The 21073-nt window shown below is 37.7% G+C and overlaps 1 long non-coding RNA gene across 3 annotated transcripts in view; it reads left to right on the forward strand.

Moving 5' to 3' along the window:
- LOC113632352 (uncharacterized) overlaps window positions 1-21073 on the forward strand; it is a 309091-nt gene that overhangs the window by 16223 nt on the left and 271795 nt on the right. For all 3 annotated transcript variants that reach the window (XR_003437769.1, XR_003437770.1, XR_003437771.1), the window contains exon 3: window positions 6339-6398. This is a non-coding gene — a long non-coding RNA (uncharacterized LOC113632352). The remainder of the gene's footprint in view (window positions 1-6338; window positions 6399-21073) is intronic.

Here is a 21073-nt window from a genome sequence, read left to right on the forward strand (position 1 = left end):
TGGAGTCTTTCCCAAAAGTTTGGTAGCTTAGGTGTGGAGATGGAAAAGAAGTTGAAAGAGGCTAAGATTAACATGAAAGACTCCAGAAAAGGTAACACGTGGAAGGACTGTTCAAGAAGACAGTGTTGAAGCAACTCGTCCTGGAGTCCAGACTGGTTGGTAGAGCAAGGGAAACCAGAGGGAACTTGACTAGCTAGGATTAGAAAGAAGACTTAAGAAAGAAATGAGACAGAAGTGTCATTTCTGTAAGGTGAAGGAAGTACAAAAGATAGAAATCAATGAAGATAAAATCAGAAAGGAGGACTTCTATCATCACTATCACCAAATGAAAGATCTTGGAATATTGAAAATAAGGTGTAAGATCTGGCTATCATGGGGACTATGGGAATCTCAGAAGAAATCTGAAGATGCAGCTGCTTTATCCTGGAAGGCTCTTGTTCCTCAAGGTTTCTTGTCCCTGTATGCGTCCCAGGGTCTTGTAGGTGGAAGGTGATCGGAGGCCAGATAAGTGATGTCTGAGCTGTTTCCAGTGGGAGTAGATCACAGAGAAAAGCCTTAGCCAGAGAATCTTAACTTGAACCTAAGGGGTTTAGTTGAAACTGAGTAGTCCTTTGGAATGGATCTGAACAATGACTCAACTCATGGACTGTCTCACTGGGCACCCTTTCCCTCCCTCCCAGGGGAACTGAGATTGAATGAATAATAGCTGTGAAATGCTCCTTTGAGAACAAGACTCCTACACACTAATAAATACTAAATGCTTTTCATTACAACTTAAGTGGTTGACTTGCTTCCCCTCAAAATGCATCCTAATGAATGGCATGAGAAAGAATGACATTTCCCCAAAATGTTGCACATGAACACTAATTTATTATAGACTCATGCATGTCTATAAATTTTGTTGATTGAAAATTAATTTGCATCAATATTTGAGGAATGGAAGGAGGAAAGTTAATAAGTACCTGAACCATCCAATTATTTGAAGTACCTAGACTTAGCTAAAATTTACTAAAGGATAATTTTAAAACTTATTCATCAAATTAAATAGTGACATTTGGGGGTCATTTGAAATGAAAAGCATCTTTTTTTTTTTCTCAGCTCCCATGTACCTCTTCTCCCCTTGCCCCTGGTCCCAATGCCCATCCCATCCTTGCTGCCCCTAGATATTCTTTCAGAGATTCGGCAGTGGTAGGAAGGAAAATATTCACATATTCCAGAAAGCAAATAATTTCTTGGTCTTCATGACATAAGAATACTAGCTTTCCCACAGAGAAGCAAATTGGATGACAATTTTAGGATAATTGAGTTGCTTGATGCTTTTCAAGTTGTTCGGAAACCAGTGCTGTGAAAACCAGTTTTTTTCAGTGCTACCTGTAGTTTCCTGTGGTAGGAGATTTTCTATTTACCCGTTAAAAACAAAACACAGAGCAAAGGCTTACAGATTTGTGAGTGGGTTTATGTTATACAGTGGCTTCGAAAATGAAAACTTGGTAAACTAAATTAAAACAAACTGAGTTGCCTAAATTTTCAATAAGTTAGGTATAATAATTTGGGGTGGACCAAAAAAATCTGTATAAAAGAGACCATAGATCCTAATTTTAAATCATTTGAGGGCCAAATGGTCACCCTTTTCCCCCCCTTTCTGGATGGAGATGGAGGGTATCAGGGCTTTCAGGTATGAAACAATGGATAATGATACCAAACAAAATGGTTGGTAATCACAAAGAGAGTAAGGCACAAAAAGAAAAGTATGTGGGCAGAGACAAATCATGGAACTGAGCAGAAACTGAATGATGTTGGCCTCTGCTTCTGAGCCTTGACCATGCATCAGAATTACCTGGAGGGCTTGTAAAAATACAAATTGCTAGCCCCCCACCAACAGTTTCTGATTCAGCAGATCTGGGATAGGGCCTGAGAGTTTCCTTTCCACCAAATTCCCAAAAGATGCTGACGCTACTGGTTCTGGGACCACACTTTAAGAACTAAATTTAGGTTGATTTAGGGCAGTGCCTAGAGACAGAAAGAAGAAATAAGAAAGTGTGGAAGACAATGATGCAAGACAGAAGAAGCCAATTTATTGGAGGAAATTAAAGGGAAGAAGGAATCAAGACAACAGGTGATGACTAAATTAAAATTAAAAAAAGCAAAGGAAGGTAAACTTTAATTGAAGGCCAAGCCCTGTGCTAGGCACTTTACATTCACATTCCTGCCAGGTAGGTAAAATAACATCCAGAAGAGGAAAAAGATGTTCAAAAACTTGACAAATGTGAGTGGATAATGATGACTGTAGTAAAATAGCTGTGCAAGGTCAACACAGTTAAAACATGGTCCTGAGCTACAAGCCACTTAAGAGATAGACAAGGAGCAAGATGGAGATCAGAGTACCATACTTATTACTGATTCAGGCTGGGAGAGATGATGTGGCTTAGGAGTGCAGCAGCTGTGGGCTTCCCAGTGCTGCTGGTCAGAAACAGACCGGTCTATCGGGCCAGGCCAGGTGGACATGTCTCCTCCCGTGGGGCCCTCCCCTTGGAAAATTTCCAACATGGAAGATAAGACATGAATATGGGCATTACTGTGGCCATTCCTCAAGGAAGGAGAGCACGGCAGGGGCTGAGCTTAGCAAGCCCTATTTACTCTTCTCAAAGTTACCATTCACATAATTTGCTTTTCATTCTCTGAGGCAGAGTGGTGAAAGAGTAAAGAGGTTGGGAATGTTACATGAGCTGAGGTCTCTCTAGATGCAAGGAAAAACATCAGGAGCCTGGAATAAACATCCTTTCCCTGTAAGTAGGCGAACCTAGCATAAAAGCAGACTATTTCCCTCTAAAGCCTGCTCCGTTTCAACGATTCTGTTGGGACTTCCCTGGCAGTCTGGTGGTTAAGGCTGTGGCGCTTCCACTGCAGAGGGCACGGGTTTGATCCCTGGTTAGGGAACTAAGATCCCGTGTGCCACACTGCGCGGCCAAATATATATGGTTTTGTCACTTCTAGAAAGAAAGCACGACCAAGATTGGGGAGTAGTAAAGAATCCCAGGAAGATGCAGGATGAAGGAACCAATGCCGTATTTTGGTAGCATGGTAACTTGAATTACTGGTGCCCAATGACAGGGGATTGCCTGCAAGACTAAACACTGGAAGTGGGCCTGGCTGGTGGCTGGGTCAGTATCCCGAGCAGAGGCTGGTTGATCTAAATTTCACACGTGGCTTCCGAGTCTGCTTCTCTCTGTGGCCATTTTGACTCGTTTTCGTTTTCTATATTCTGATGGCCATTTAGTTTGTTCCTTAGGAAAATGGCTCAAATTGACATTTGGACACATTTGGAAAGGAAAAAAGACACTGAAGAGCAGGCTCATTCTACTTAGACAATGTGCAATCAGACTAATATTTTCAGTAGTGCAACCTGCTATTAGTCTCAATTCATCACATCCTCAGAGGTTTGTGCTCCATGTCCGTAGAAGTGCAGAGCCTCTTCAGTTCTCCTTCCGCCCTGTCGCTGCAGTGTCAGCTTGCGCTCCGGGAGTTCCCGCAGTGATGCACACGGCCTCCTACAGTGGATGAGGGTGGGCTCTCACCACTTGACTTTTCAATGTGCTCGTGCTTAGTAGAGCACCTCCTTGGCACAGTGAAAGTTCTTTAAGTTGGACTTTGTTGAAATGCCCCTGGAGGCACATTTTAAAGCTGAGATTTTAATTACAGACCATTAACGACTGCTGCTTCTGTGCCTTTGAGTACCGTATGTATAGTTCTAGGGCCCTTGAGGATTTTACCCCAACAGGTGAAGTTTTATGTGTTCAGTGGATTTTTGTTGTTGCTGTTTAAGGGAAAATGTTTGAATTCCGATAATTCTTGCTAGGAACACAAAAGAGAAAGCAGAAGATGCCCAGGAACTCAATAATTGAGTGGATGAAAATGAATATAGGAAAAAATAACAGCAGGAAAATGGTATCTGAACTGACTGAAGTACATAAAGTCCTAGAACCTTCACACATTTTTATTACTCAAAGAATTCTATTTTTATTTGGCAAACCAGAGGGTTTATATTAGTTTTATTATCTTATGGTTGGGATAATCAGCAAACTTAAACCTGAACTCAAACCTAAACATGAACCTGAACTCAGACCTATAGTTTTGTCAAAATTTTAGCTAAAAACGAGAGAAAAACTTTAAAAATATCTCTTTCAGAAGTTCCAAACACCTATATAAAATTCTTAACACTTGGAAAAATTGTAAATTTACAAGTATTAGTTACCATAAATGAGTCTTCCTGATTATTTTCTTAACATGAGTAAAATGTCTTCAGACTTTCTTCTCTTGAATATTCACTGCGGTTAATGAGTGTTCAGTGTAGTAAACTGATCGTTTAAACACAGAGATAGGAAGAAAGTGAAGAGACCAAGCTTCTAGTCTACATTCTGCCATAAACCAGTGGTATGATCTAGGGGCCAGTTAGTGTTCTTATGATTAAAATACCTGTTGTAGAGCATTCATAGGTATAAGGTAAACATGAGGTCATGTATACAAAGCACTGAAAAAAATTTAAAGTGTTATATGACTTTTAAAGTAATCAGCATCATTTTAAATGGACGAATAGCATAAACTGAAGATGTTTAGCTTAGGGAAGGTAAGACGGAAGTGGTAAAGCAAAAGTGTCTTCTTATACTTGAGAGCTGCTCAGTTGATCTGGAGGACAGACTTTAAAAGCGGGTGGAAGGCTTCCCTGGTGGCGCAGTGGTTGAGAGTCCACCTACCGATGCAGGGGACACGGGTTCGTGCCCCGGTCCGGGAAGATCCCACATGCCACGGAGCGGCTGGGCCTGTGAGCCATGGCCGCTGAGCCTGCGCGTCCGGAGCCTGTGCTCCACAATGGGAGAGGCCACAACAGTGAGAGGCCCGTGTACCGCAAAAAAAGCGGGTGGAAATTACAGTCCAGTAGTTTTCAGCATAACATAATAAAACAACTGTCTACAGCAGTGGAGTAGATAGATGGGCTTGTGAGAGAGTGATCCAACTGTCCATGACAGCCTGCATGCCAAATTCCTATACTGATTGTCAGAGATGCCTTTTGTGACATTAGCTGCTATAATTTATTATTGGACCAAGAGCTCTCTGAAATCCTTTCCAACTTTCAGAGCCTTAGTTCCTGTGTTCATCTAAAAAACTAATCAGTGAATTTTGTGACAGTTGATTCTATTGATTATGTTTATATGACAGGATACAATCAAGTGGAAAAATATATTCACTTAGGTGTACCATGAAGATCCTAATGTGTTCTCCAGAGAACAGTGATATTTCTAGAGCATGGGAGGGCTGTATGTTTAGTGGGGATTCCTTAGACCTCCCAGAAATGCCTTCACTGAGCAGCAGTGCTTTAAACAATCATTTGATGTTAGCAATAAAAATCCAATTGAAGATAGTATATACTATATTATACCGTATTCTTTTTCTTCACATGAGAGATACCTTTGGAATTTAAAATCAAGGAAAGCCTTTCTTTTTCTGAGGAACTAGAATATTTTCTTATTCCAGTAACAAAGCTTTGTAATTTAGTGAGCCCATTGTCCTGGCTGCTAGGAAGCTCAAAGCAGATTTGAAATAACCATGGCAACTCTGACAATTCTCAGAGTTGGCATGCTTACATTATCTCTTTTTCCCTTGGTCTGAATTTTCTTTCTCTTTCATAATGTTTTCAACTGTTAAAAAAATTTTTTTAAAGATGATCATACTTTTAAAGTAGTCACTGTAGATACCTTCAGTTGATTTTGCAAAAAAGTCTTTTATGCTCTTCTTCCATTAGCCAACCTTGCTATTTTCCACATAGACACAGAAGCACAAACACACACACACGCCAGTGTACTATTTTCTTCTTTTCAAAATATGAAGAAAATAAATTTAATAAAACACAGTAAATTATTTGCAGCTCTGAAGGGTTTGACCATCAAATAAATCTGATTATGTTCTACTTGCAGATGATGCCATATTTACCTAAAGATCAGGATGGTTTGTTCTTTCTTGGTCTTCTAAGTGTTACAGAACCTGTGAAATATATTATTTCACCGGCCTCATGAAGTGTTTTAGTGATGGCCAGGAGGTTTTGGACAGTGAAGAGTTTAGGACTCTTTTGAAGCTTATGACAAATGTTAATTTGAAGTTCAAAGATGCATAGTCTCTGCCAGTTTTTCTTGCCATTTATTTATTTATTCAAATTTTATTCCTGCACTCCTACCCGCATTCCTGATGATAGCACTTAACTCTTTCATAAAGAAGCTTCCTTTTGTCTTTTTAAGCTCCCTTGGAGCCAACTACTAGATATCATGGGCATTCTTTTGCTTTTTCAGAGAACTCTGGAAAGCAAGCAGCTTCCTCTTCATGTCCGAACCTGCCACAGGTCTAACATGGTAAGTTTTTGTATTTCATTTTGATACAGATTCTGCAGGCCCTCTGTTGTAAGCAACTCAAATCTTTTGAAAAGAAGTTATCTTTTTAAAAATTTAAATATAGTTGATGTAAAATATTGTGTTAGTTTCAGGTATACTACATTGTAATTTGACATTTGCATATACATTACAAAATGAACACCACGGTAAGTCAAGTACCATCTGTCCCCATTCAAAGTTACTACAATATTATTGATCATATCCTTATGCTGTATATTATATCCCTGTGGGTTATTCATTTTGTAACTAGAGATTTATACTGTTAATTCCCTTCACCTGTTTCACCCAGCCCTCCACCTGCCTCTGCTCTAGCAACCATCCATCTGTTCTCTGTATCTATGAGTCTGTTTTCATTTTGCTTTGTTTGTTTGTTTTGTTTTTTAGAGTCCACATATAAGTGAGATCAGACAGTATTTTTCTTTTCCTGTCTGATTTATTTCACTTAGCAAAATGCCCTCTAGAGTCATCCATGTTGTCACAAATGGCAAGATTTCATTTTTAATGGCTGAGTAATATTCCATTGTGTGTGTGTGTGTGTGTGTGTGTATCACATCTTCTTTATCCATTTATCCATCCATGGACACTTAGGTTGCTTCCATATCTTGGCTATTTTAAATGATGCTGCAATGGACGTTGGTGTTCATATATCTTTTGGAATTAGTGTTTTGGTTTTCTTTGGGAAAATACCCAGAAGTGAAATTTCTGGATCATATGGTAGTTTTATTTTTAATTTGTTGAGGAAACTGCAAACTGTTTTCCATAGTGGCTGCATCAATTTACAGTGCACAGGGTTCCTTTTCCACCATATCTTCGCCAACACTTGTTATTTGTTGTCTTTTTTGGATGATAGCCATCTGACAGGTGTGAGATGGTATCTCATTGTGGTTTTGATTTGCATTTCCCTGATGATTTGAGATGTTGAGCATCTTTTCATATGTGTGTTGGTCATTTGCATACCTCCTTTGGAAAAATGGCTGTTCAGGTCCTCTGCCCATTTTTGAATCAGGTTGCTGGTTTGTTTGATGTTGAGTTGTATGGGTTCTTTGTGTATTTCAGGTATTACCCATTATCACATATATCAGTTGCAAATACCTTCTTACACTCAGTAGGCTGCCTTTTCATTTTATTGGCAATTTCCTTCACTAAGCAAAAGCTTTTAGTTTGATATTGTCCCATTTGTTTATTTTTGCTTTTGTTTTGCTTGCCTGAGGAGACAGATCAAAAAAATGTATTGCTAAATCCAATGTCAAAGAAATTACTTACTATGGGTTTTTTTTAAAAGGACTTTTATGGTTTCAGGTCTTACATTTAAGTCTTTAATCCATCTTGAGTTTATTTTTGTATATGGTGTGAAAAAGTAGTCCAGTTTGATGCTTTTGCATGTAGCTGTCCAGTTTTCCCAACAACATTTATTTAAGAGTCTGTCTTTTCCCAGTTGTGTATTTTTGCCTCCTTTGTTGTAGATTAATTGACCATATGAACTTTGGTTTCTTTCTGGGGTCTCTATTCTGTTCCATTGATCTATGTGTCTGTTTTTCTGCCAGTACCATACTGTTTTGATTATTGTAACTTTGTAGTGTAGTTTGAAACCAGGGATTGTGATACCTCCAGCATTGTTCTTTCTCAAGGTCGCTTTGGCTATTAGAGGTCTTTTGTGTTTCCACACAAATTTTACAATTGTTTGTTCTAGTTCTGTGAAAAATGCCATTGGGATTGCACTGAGTCTGTAGATTACATAGGGTAGTATAGTCACTTTAACAATATTAATTCTTCCAATCCATGAGCAGAGTGTATCTTTCCATTTGTTTGTATCCTCTTCAGTTTCTTTCATCAATGTCTGATAGTTTTCAGAGTACAAGTCTTTTACCTCAGTGGTTAGATTTGCTCCTAGGAATTTTATTCTTTTTGATGCAATTGTAAATGAGATTGTTTTCTTAATTTCTCTTTCCAATAGTTCATTATTAGTGTATAGAAATGCTACAGATTTCTGTATATTAATTTTGTATCCTGCAACTTTACTGAATTTATTGATGAGTTCTACTAGTTTTGGGGTGCCATCTTTAGAATTTTCTATATATAGTATCATGTCATCTGTAAACAGTGACAGTTTTACTTCCTCCTTTCCAATTTGGATTCTTTTTATTGCTTTTTCTTGTCTGATTGCTGTGGCTAGGACTTCCAATACTATGTTGAGTAAAAGTAGTGAGAGTGGGCATCCTTGTCTTATTCCTGATCTTAGAGGAAATGATTTCAGCTTTTCGTCATTGAGTATGATGTTGGCAGTGGGTTTGTCATATATGACCTCTGTTATGTTGAGGTATGTTCCTTGTATGCCTACGTTGTTGAGAGTTTTTATCATAAAATTGATGTTGAATTTTGTCCAAAGCTTTTTCTTCATCTATTGAGATAATCATATGATTTTTATTCTTCTATTTGTTAATGTGGTGTATCACATAGGTTGATTTGTGGATATTGATTTGTGGATAAATCCCACTTGATCATGGTGTATGATCATTTTAATGTACTGCTGAATTCACTTTCCTAGTATTTTGTTGAGCATTTTTTTTTTTTTTTTTGTGGTACACAGGCCTCTCACTGTTGTGGCCTCTCCTGTTGTGGAGCACAGGCTCCAGATGCGCAGGCTCAGTGGCCATGGCTCACGGGCCTAGCCACTCCATGGCGTGTGGGATCTTCCCAGACCGGGGCACGAACCCGTGTCCCCTGCATTGGCAGGCGGACTCTCAACCACTGCGCCACCAGGGAAGCCCTAAAGTAATTATTGATAGGTATGTGCTTATTGCCATTTTGTGAATTTTTTTCAGTTTGTTATTGTTCTTTTCTTCTTGTGATTTGATGAATATCTTATATATGATTATTCTAAATTGATCTCTTAAGTTTGAATGCATTCTAAAAACCCTATATTTTTACCCACCCTCCTTGTTTAATGTTTTTGACATTGTATTTTACATCTCTTGGTTTTGTGTGTCCCTTAACTAGTTATTGTGGATGTAGATAAGTTTACTATTTTTGTCTTTTAACCTTCCTACTAACTTTATACTTGGTTGATATATCACCTGTACTGTATATTTGCCTTTACCAATGAGACTTTTGTCTTTCATAATTGTCATATTTCTAGTTGTAACCTTTTCTGCTTAGAAGAGCCCCTTTAAACATTTTATGTAAGACTAGTTTAGTGATGAACTCTTTTAACTTTTGCTTGTGTATAAAATTCTTTATTTGTCTTTTACATCTGAATAATATGCCAGGTAAAATGTTCTTGGTTTTAGGATTTTCCTTTCAATGTATCATACCACTCCCTCTGGCTTGCAGTTTCTGCTGAAAAGTCAGCTAATAGCCTTATGGGAGTATGCTTGTATGTAACTAATTTCTTTTCCCTTGCTGATTTTAATATTCTCTATATTTAATTTTTGTCATTTTAATTATAATATGTCTTGCTTTGGACCTCTTTGGATTCATCTTGTTGGGGACTCTGTCCTTCTTGAACCTGGATATCTGTTTCCTTTCCAAGTTAGGGAAGTTTTCATCTCTTATTTCTTCAGATAAGTTTTCTGCCCCTTTTTGGACCCCTATAATGTGAATGTTAGTATAATTGAGGTTGTCCCTGAGGTCTCTTAAACTGGGTTCATTTTTTTAAATTCTTTTTTTTTCCTGTTCAACTTGGGTGATTTCTACTACTCTGTCTTCCTGTTTGTTGACCCATTCCTCTGTATCATCTATCTACTGTTGATTCCTGCTAGTGTATTTTTTATTTCAGTTATTGTATTCTTCAGCTCTGTTTGGTACTGCTTTATGCTTTCTAACTCTTTTGTTGAAATTCTCACTGTGTTCATCCATTCTTCTCCTAACTTTGGTGAGCACCTTTAATCATGACCATCATTAATCAAGCAGGTAGATTGCTTATCTCCACTTCATTCTTTTTCTGAGGTTTTTGTCTTGTTCCTTCATTTGGAACATATTCCTCTGTCTCCTCATTTTGTCTAATTCTTTGTGTTTATTTCTATGTATTAGGTAGGTGGTTATGTCTTCTGATATTGGAGAAGTGGCCTTATATAGATGTCCTTTGGGACCCATCAGCATGCTTTCTTGTGGTCACCATAATGATATGCTTTAGGGGTGCCCCATATGTGGGCTGCATGGGTTTATTTGTTGTGGTGGGGTCGATTACTTTGGGCATGCTGGTAGTTGGGGTTTGCCTTTGGCTCAGTTGGCTGTGAGGTTCTGTCTCTTGCAGTGGCTGTTGGCCCACTGGTGGGCAGCTTAAGCTGCAGCACCTATTAGGCCAGAGGGAGGATTCCAAAATGGTGCTTGCCAGTGCAGGTGTCATCAAGGTAGATCGAGCTCCAAAATTGGCTGCCATCAGAGTCTCTGTTCTCAGGCGAAGTCCCAGTTACCTCCTGCCTCTCTGGCAGTCTCTCTAAGATAAGCAAGTAGGTCTAACCCAGGCTACTTTCAAACTACTGCCTCTTTGCTCATACTCAGAGCATGTGAAACTCTTTTGCACCCTTTAAAAGTGGAGTCTTTGTTTTCTAATGGCCTTCAAAGCCAGATGTTCTGGGGGCTCGTCTTTTTTGTGCATGACCCCTGGACTGGGGAGCCTGATGTAGGGCTTGGACCCTTCGCTCTTTGGGGAGGACCTCTGCAGTTGTGATATTCTTCCCTTTAGGGTCGCTGATCCGGGGGTGTTGGTCCTGACTATACTGCATCTCTGCCGCTCCTATCTGTCTTGGTGTGGTTCCTTCTTTATGTCTTCAGTTGTGGAAGATCTTTTCTGCTAATCTTCAGGTCGTTCTCATAGATTTTTATTCTGTAAGTAGCTGTAATTTTGGTGTGCCCATGGGAGGAGGTGGGCTCAGAGTCTTCCTACTCTGCCATCTTGGCCACACCCCAAAGAGGTTATCTTATAAATAATCAAACAGACAAATTAATAAATAAATCAACTTGATCTTCTTGTGTTTATACAGCTATTGACATACGATTGAATTTTTAATTTTGAGGCTAGATATCATAGTTAGTGCCTATTTGTTACTTGATTTAAATTGTTCTGCCTATGGTGTATGTGTAGGTAATGGCATCATTGTTTTTTTAATATCAAAGTTATTTAGCTGGGCAATAAACTTGGCTTTTTTGTTGTACAGTCTGTTTAAGAATAGAATATCCAGGGGAATTCCCTGGCAGTCCAGTGGTTAGGGCTCTGTGCTTTCACTGCTGGGGCCCAGGTTCAGGTTCAATCCCTGGTCGGGGAACTAAGATCCCACAAGCCATGCTGTGTGACCAAAAAATGTATATATATATAGAATATCTAATTTTATAGGTAGTTTCCTATTTTTTGACCTGTCACTATGAAATTTTTTTAACTTTATAATCATTATTGTTTTCAAAATTACATGAAGTATTTTTTAGAAGTGTCAGTGCAAGGTTTACAAAAGATTTCTGACACTACTTAAAATTATATCATTTTAAAAAGTAACAATAAGAAGTATAACTATGAAAAATTACATTGTAATTTTATGTATTCTTATTCTCACTTGTTTCCTGATTAAATTTGCTAATTAGTTCTGTAAATAATTTTTTTTTTTTTTTTTGCGGTACGTGGGCCTCTCACTGTTGTGGCCTCTCCCGTTGCAGAGCACAGGCTCCGGACGCGCAGGCTCAGCGGCCATGGCTCACGGGCCCAGCCGCTCCGCGGCATGTGGGATCTTCCCGGACCGGGGCACGAACCCGCGTTCCCTGCATCAGCAGGCAGATTCTCAACCACTGCACCACCAGGGAAGCCTTGTAAATAATATTTTTAATTGCACCCACTGCTGCCATGTTCCTTGGGATGTGAAGGCTTGAAGGCTTTCTGCCTCTTATATCTTATAAAGATTTTGTAAAAAGAATTCAGATGATTCTAAGGGTGATTCATAAACCACACTTAGATAAGGTTAATTTTCCTTCATCAGATTTGGGGTTGGGGGATAGTTTTAATCTCTCAGTGATATTTAAAAACTCAAAGGCAGCAAGATTGTATAATTAATTCTGGGTTTATCTTGATAATTCTTTCAATTGTAAAGTTCAAAAATTATTCTTTTTTTTGAATTTTATTTATTTATTTTTTATAGCAGGTTCTTATTAGTTAGCTGTTTTATACATATTACTGTATATATGTCAATCCCAACTCCCAATCATCCCACCACGCCCCCTCCACTTCCCTCCCTTGGTGTCCATACATTTGTTCCCTACATCTGTGTCTCTATTTCTGCCTTGCAAAGCTGTTCAGCTGTACCATTTTTCTAGATTCCACATATACACATTAATATATGATATTTGTTTTTCTCTTTCTGACTTATTTCACTCTGTATGACATCCATGTCTCTACAAATGACCCAATTTCGTTCCTTTTTATGGGTAATACTCCACTGTATATATGTACCACATCTTCTTTATCCATTCATCTGGTGATGGGCATTTAGGTTGCTCCCACATCCTGGCTATTGTAAATAGTGCTGCAGTGAACATTGGGGTGCATGTGTCTTTTTGAAAAATTATTCTTCTAAACTAAATATATATTTTTTTTCTTTGAAATTAATATATGGGGAGACACTTTGAAAATAGGTAAATAACGTTATTTCTCATAAAACTTTTACCCAACTAGTTTTAGTATCCATTGATGATCTTCTGTCTCCATGATTGTTTTTCTTTATTAGTTGATATTCTACTCTAAGGAAGCACTGTCCCTTCTTACTTATTTATTTATTTGGATAGGGACTCACGGATTCTTATTTTATTAAATAGGTTATGATCCATTACTATCGTCATTTATTTTGATGCTCAAATTAGCCTAGATTTGGCTAGGGGAAGCCCCAGTAATCCTTCTGTGTCATTTTTACATACCCCATTATTTTTTGAAAAATCCTTTACTTTTTTGTGAAGTATGATGTTCCAAGCTCATCTTGTACTTTCTCTGCCCCAGCCCTGAAATCAACCATTTCTCCAAGCAGCTATATTTTGTTTTAATAGAGAATGATACCAATATCTGAGTGCTAAGTGTGCTCATTTCTACTGGTATGGCATTATTTCCAGGCCCTTTCAGAGGAAAAAAGGTAAGTAGATAGATAGATAGATAGATAGATAGATCAAACTATGAGTTCACATATTGGAATATAATAGCTGCAATTCCAGTCCAACAGCACAAGCTACATTATAGTTTAGTACTGTGCAATGGGTACAAGTGTGAGCCACATATGTAATTATAAACTTTCTAGTTGCCATGTTTAAAAGAGTAAAGAAACAATTTAAATCTATTTTAATAATGTATTTATTTAACACAATGTATCCTGATTTTTACCATTTCAACATATAATCAAATAAGACGTTATTAGTGAGATGTTGCACTTTTTTTCCCCTTGTAGTAAGTTCTTCCTAAGCTAGTGTATATTTGATGCTTACAGCACATCTTCAGTTTGGTCTAGCCACATTTCAAGGGTTCAGGAATGTGGCTAATAGCTGCCGTATTGCACAGCAGAGTCCTCTTACTTTCTGTGTTGGTTATCCCATCCCTCAACAACAAAAAACCTGGCTCCCATTCTTTTCAGAAGCCTAGAATTTTGCTCAAGCCTGGAATATACAGGAGGTAGCCTCAGAATGGCTAATTTATACCACTGAAAAAAAGCAAAATTACTAATTAGTGTTTGTTCTCATTTTTTATATCAAAAACATACAGTGAAAGCCACATGTCTTACCTGTGCAATTCAATGAGTTTTAATCAGCACCTACACCTGTGTAACCCACATCTCTAGCATTTTCATCACCTGAGAAATGACCCCTGCGCTCCTTCCTAGTCAGTCCTCTGCCCCTTCCAGAGGCAACAGTTTATCTGACCTTTTCCATTATGGAATAGATTTTCCTCTTCTAGAAATTACATAGATAAAGTCACAGTGGATTTTGTGTGTGTGTGTGTCTGGCTTCTTTCCTCTTAGTATAATGTCTGTGAGATTCATCCATGTTGCTGCATTTTTTTTAACTGCTGAAAAATATTGCATTGTATAAATATACACACTTTGACATTCATTGCACTGTTAATAGACATTTGAGTTGCTTCCAGTTTGGGCTAATATGAATAAAGCTGCTAAGAACATCTTTATTTTAGTCTCTGTGAGGACATACATTTTCAGTCCTCTCAGGTAAATACCCAGCAGTGGAATAACTAAGTCATAAGGTAAATGTAATAATTTTCTTTTACATGGTTAAATAGTGTTAACACTGAAATGTTATTAACTGTTTTTGAAACCATCGACAATACTTTTATCTACAGTTTGCCTTTAAAAGCTAACTAATGGCATTTATATTATTATGACACTTTTTCATGCTGGGTCAAGTAGTGTGCCAGGATAACATTTTCTCCTTTCCAAGTCCATTATCATTTCACCCTTTCCTCCTTCTGCACTCTCCTCTCCTCTCCTTCTCCTGTGGACTGAACGTCTCTCACTCATCCTTCAGGCCTCATTTCAGACTCTACTCCTCCTGGAAGCCCATCGTGACCTTCCCAGTCTGGTGAGATGACCCTCTTTCTCCTCTGTTTCCTCCTATCATGATCTGTCTCACCCAGCATTGTGAACATTGGCGTGTGTGTCAGTCTTCTCTTTTTCATTGTGAGCTCCTTGAGAACAAGAATTGTTTCCCATTTTTCTTTGCATACCTGTTGCCTAAGCATATCTGGTGCAGTAAGCCCTCAGCACATGTTGGTTGAGTGAATAATGAAAAGTCAGGTAACTACTTAAGGTCTGTAGTGAGTTAGAGGTAGAACAAGAACTCGACTTGAAGTTTGTTTTTAAATTCCTTGTTTTCCTCTTAGTTTTCTGGCTCATGCATTTTGTTTCAGCCAAAACAAATGTAAAAGAGATTTTTCACACTTGGTTGAGATAAAGAAACTAATAAATCTTCAGAGGCCAGATGTGAGTATCTCAGAGACAAATAGTTGGCACTAGCAGTGGTACCGTTGGATTCCTGTGTGGATGAACAGCACAACCTGTGGGTCCAGGACCTCAGGACAGCCTGTGGAGCCAAGGCAGGTAAAGGATGAGAGCAGAACCCATGGGGATTGGGATCTCCGGGAACACTGGCCCCTTTTCAGGGCTACTCTTCCTAATGAGAAAGACAGAGCACTGACATCAGTCGCAGCAACAGATACCAACACAATTTTATTCACAATCTACATTTTAGGTCACTTGGCCAGATTTTTCGGTATCCATGGTGACGGGTTGATCTACTATTTCCAGGGCTGGATTATACTCCAGGGGAAAGAGCTGCATGGTGCACAGCAGTATTTACAGACATACATGTGTAGACAATAATATCATTGTCAGTCACTGTCAAACAAAACAAACTTTATGGTTGTTTTCTTCCCCAGCCATTGTTCTAAGTGATATTTCAGGCTTCATTTTAAAAACTGGGACTGTGTAGTGTTCAGAATTCTTTAGTTCCTGTTGTGAATTGAAATGGAATTCTAGCCGTTAAGAGTTGCAGGACAGGCCCAAACAAACAAACAAAACAAAACAAAACAAAACGAAACAAAAACCCAAATGCTAAACATGACATCAAAGCTCCTGATCAATTCACAATCCGTCATCTAACTTTTATTTACATTTTTTAGACTGCAGAAGGGTTGACTGAGGCACCTTGGTGAGATCATTACTAATGGTAAACCCGGTGTTCTTGGTGTCAACCCAGGATATATTTATTTTTCCTCAGAGCAGCAGCACACAGAGTGTGGACAGATGGAAAGATTTTTTTAAATTCAGTCTCTCTGCCATGTCGATAATAAATAACCACAAGTTTTGATTATAGGACTGGTCTTTGTCCTTCCTGAGAGATAAAACCTCAATGTTAGCCTTCCATTTGTTTCCTTTTTTCCTTCTGCTTTGCCTTATCCTTTCTCTGGTTCAGCCAAGTGTCCCAAGGCACGTTGATTATAAAATGGAATCTGATTTTTATCTCTAGGACATATTTTGTGATTATAAAACATTAAAAAAAACCCTTATATCCCAAAACTTTTAACATAGTGTAATCAATCCTCTTTCAGTTTGTGATACCAGATAGTGTCATAGCATTAATACAAAAAAGCAAATTATATTGGTCACCTTCAGCAGCATTAGAAACTAATTTGCTGATTTAAAAAAATCAATGACCACAAAAGTATTGATGGAAATACCTGGCACCTTCGTAGTATTTGAACTATGCTGGTTTAAACTCTATAAATACAGTTGGTGATGTATTTATATTAATAAATACACAGTAATAGAAATAAATATTACTTTTACAAATGAGTAAGGACCCTGTGCTTTTTGAGCAGAGAGAGACAAAATTCAGCTCAGAAGTTACCCTTTTCATTTGTGCATATAGACACAACTTATTAATCAGGGCTGGTCGATTTTTCCTTCTTTCAGGCCGTCTTAAAAGGGGAATCACGAGTTAGGAAACACTGAGGGGGCCAACCTAAGGTAGGCCCCAGCTTTGTCTGTAATCAAATTAAGTGACATCCTCAAGTTTTTAAAATTGCCTGTTTAAACATATCCCTTGTTTGTTGGTGATTTGCTCCAGATGCCATAAAGAGAATATACTTTATAGGGTCTGGCTTCCATGGAGATCAATTATGACTTTCCTCAGATTATGAGGAGTTGGTTTTATGAATTGGTTTGTTTGTACATCATTGTCTGAGATATCTGTCTGAAGACTTTATATGGAGAGCATATAGACATGAGATCCTATATGTTTGAGCTGTTTTTCCACATGTACTGATATATTAAAATTCTATCACATACTCTTCATTTGAGAGTAATTGAAAAAATTTTCAGGTATAGTCTCTTTCAATAAAGAAGTAGTTAAATTTATATATATATTTATATATTTATTTATCTTTATTTACTTATTTTTGGCTGTGTTGGGTCTTTGTTGCTACGTGCAGGCTTTCTCTAGTTGCAGTGAGCAGGGGCTACCCTTCGTTGAGGTGCGCGGGCTTCTCATTGCGGTGGCTTCTCTTGTTGCAGAGCACGGGCTCTAGGCGTGTGGGCTTCAGTAGTTGTGGCACGCAGGCTCAGTAATTGTGGCTCATGGGCCCTAGAGCGCAGGCTCAGTAGTTGTGGCGCACAGGCTTAGTTGCTCCACGGCATGTGGGATCTTCCTGGACAAGGGATTGAACCTGTCTCTCCTGCATTGGCAGGTGGATTCTTAACCGCTGTGCCACCAGGGTAGTTCCAAATTTACATTTTTATAAAAATATTTTACGGGCAGATATTTCAGTATGTATCTCTAAAAAATAAGAACTCTTTGTAATTAAAAAAAAAAACCTTCTCCTTGTTTTAATTCTCACACCTGAAACATTAGTAACATGAATTTAAGTTTTGAAAAGTTGGGAAATAGATTAGGTTGTACTGTATAGTTATAATTGTAAACAATAAGTTGATATTGTCTGGATGTTAGAGGAATTGCCAATGTCAGGTGTGATTACAATCATTGATGAAGAACGAGGGTTACACCTTTCCTGAACCTGATAATATTTTCTGCTGTGACTCTGGTATCAAATAGAATATCTAATTCATACCAGTCTTTTGATATCTGTACTAAGAAGCAAATGGAAAAAATGGGAAGATAATTTTGAAAGAATTGTGGAGTTATGTCAAAGAAGGGTCTTACTAACGATTGAAAGTCCTTGGTACCTTGATCTCATCAACTCTGTTAATTCTCAAGTTTGCGTAAAACCCCATTATACATTTTCAGTGCCCTATTCCTCAGTTAATGAGTATTTCTTGAGAAATTCACTCTGTATATTATTTGTCTAATCTTTTCCAAACCCTTAATGCACTTTGGTGATCTTTTAATTGATCCACATTTGATTTCCTATGAAATTTATCATTGCTTGTGATTCCTCTATCACATCATGTAGAAGATGAGGAGTCAGACACATCCAGATGAGCCCCACGGGGACTACTGAAGGGCAAAAGGGTGGGGCATAAAGCTGGAGGGCACATTTCAGGGGTCAAATAGTACTAGGGACTCATCATCATAGCCTAGAGAGGAGATAAAGTCACAACTTCAAACTCAGGACCATATGGAGAGCAGGAATTAAACAACATTCAATTACAAAGTTATCTGGAAAATCTCCAAATATCCCCAAATGACACATTCTAAATCTATGGGTAAAAGAAGAAATCACAAGAAAATTTAGAAAATGTTTTGAACAGAATGAAAATGAACATAAAACGTATATATAAAAACTTGTGGGATGAAGTCAAAGCAGTTTTAGAAACAGATTTAAAACATTAAATGCTTATATTAGATAAGAAGAAAGGTTTTAAAACAGGGATATCAATAAAACTAGGAAAAGAGAAGCAAATTTAACTCAAAATAAGCAGAAGGAAGGTAATAATGAAGATCAGAACAGAAATCAATGAAAGAGTAAACAGAAAAACAATAGGAAAAAATCAGATAAATTAAAAACTGGTTATTTGAAAAGATTAATAAACTTGACAAAACTTTATCCAGACAGAATATGAAAAAAGAAAAGAGAGAGAAAACACTAATGAACAATATTACAAATGAAAAAGGGAACCTCACTACAAATCCAACAAATTAAATTTTATTTCTTACACATTCAATGAGTCTATCCTTAATTTTGTTTTTTATCAGCCCCAACATTTAAAGGATGATGAGGGTATATTATAAACAACACATAAAATTGACAAATTCCTAAAGAGGTGCAAATCAGCAGACCTCACTCAAGAAGAAATAGAGTACATGAATAGCCTTATATCGATAGAAGTAATTAATTTGTATTCATTTAGCTGCGTCCATCCTAGATTTGTTTGACTCCAAAGCCACTGTGCAATGAAGTGGTCAAAGCTGTTCAACAACAACTCTCCTACTATTCTGCCTACTCACCTTAATATGTCTCTATGGGCCCATCCAACCAGTTTTCTACCCCTCGGGACTCTGAGGATAAAGTGTTTCTAGTCACTGATTCTCAAATATACTTGGTTTTGCTCATGCAAGCAGGATGAGTTACTTCTCAAATAGGAGTAGAATGAATCATAGAGAACTTCACAGAGGAGAAAAAAGTTAATTTGGGTGTTAAAATGTAAGGATTAGTGTACATGGAGAAAAGGTAGGAAAAGGTTTCCCAGTTGTAGTGCTATGGTAGGACATTCTTGATGGACTTCCAGAATGGCCTCCATTCATTGGAAGGGTTACTGAAATAGAGACTATAGCCTAGAATGCTTTATTTCTATACCTGGAATGCAGTTGGAAGCCAAGATTAAGTAGAGATTCATTAAATGACAAGAAACATAATTTATTGGGGGAAGGGTTTATTTTCCTCTAAGGAGACAAGCAAGCATTTGGTCAGGGCAGAGTTTTTGAGGAAGACTTTTCTTTTTAAAAGTTATCCAAGGATTGAAGAACAAATTCTGTCATGGATAAATGACTAGTTTGGAGACCTGAAACAAAAGCATAAATAAGTATTCTCTAAATAAAATAGAATTACAATTAGTAGGATTACCTGGGGACAGGACTAGAATTGGGCTTATTTAAAATTCTTATAAATGAGTGAAAACTTCAGATTCACAAATGATATGATATTTTTCTAGGTGGAAAGATGCCAGCTACAAAGGGAAAATCTGAAGCAATATCTCAGAGGCTGAGTTAATGGACAGGAAAGTGGCAAATGGGTTTCTTTCTGACAAACATAGGTTATCATGCATTTATGGAAAAATAATTCAAACTGTATTTATCAAATGATGAGTTTCAATATTTAGTCACACTTCTGAAAAGGAATCCAGGAGTTACTGTAGGCTATTCCTATTCTCCTGGTTTTAAAAGGACAATTAAATAAACAGAAAAGGAGAGAAAAAAATGTTTGTGTGTGCTTGTGAAAATATTTTCGTGTCATCAGAAACGTTCCTCAACTTCTAACCAATGTCACCAGGCATCATAAATTGCCTAGAAATGGCATAGTGTTACATTATACTCAAAATTCCATTAAATTACAGAGAAAAGGAGTCGTTTTAAGAAATCCAGCAGAGTGTCTTTGAGTAGATGGCAATGATGAGGCACAGGTTGTAATTTGTAATTACATCTGTGAGTATAGTCACATATTTACTTCTTGATTTCAGTCAGCGTGAAATAATTATGTGTTCCAGATTGGAGTGCATTCAAAGTTCTGTTTAAAAGTTCATGCAGATTTCCCATTTTGCATTAAGAAAACTCTGCTCCTAATGTTATGCTCCCCTCCAGCATTCCATAAATGGGCACCCTAGAGATCAGAATAACTAATAAGTAGAACAATTTAAGAATAGCCTCTCGCAAATCAAACTGGAGCAAATGTGAGATCCATCTAGCAGTAACCAAGTACCTGCTTCCCCAAATCACATACACCCATTTAAGCTCGGAGTATATTCTATTAACAAATTTAGGTCTGAGCCTCCCTGTAGGCTCTAGTAATGCAGTTTAAGAAGTGAAAAAGGCTTTACCTGTTCAACAAAACTTAAGTAGAATATTAAACAAAGAATATTTAACACACATTTCCCTTGTGGAATATGATAGCCATCATTTTTCTTTGGTTTAGTCCTCATACACCTCAGTGC

The sequence above is a fragment of the Aethalodelphis obliquidens genome, unplaced genomic scaffold (assembly GCF_003676395.1).
Source record: "Aethalodelphis obliquidens isolate GAN/ISIS:26980383/991018 unplaced genomic scaffold, ASM367639v1 scaffold36, whole genome shotgun sequence".
NCBI lineage: Eukaryota > Metazoa > Chordata > Mammalia > Artiodactyla > Delphinidae > Aethalodelphis > Aethalodelphis obliquidens.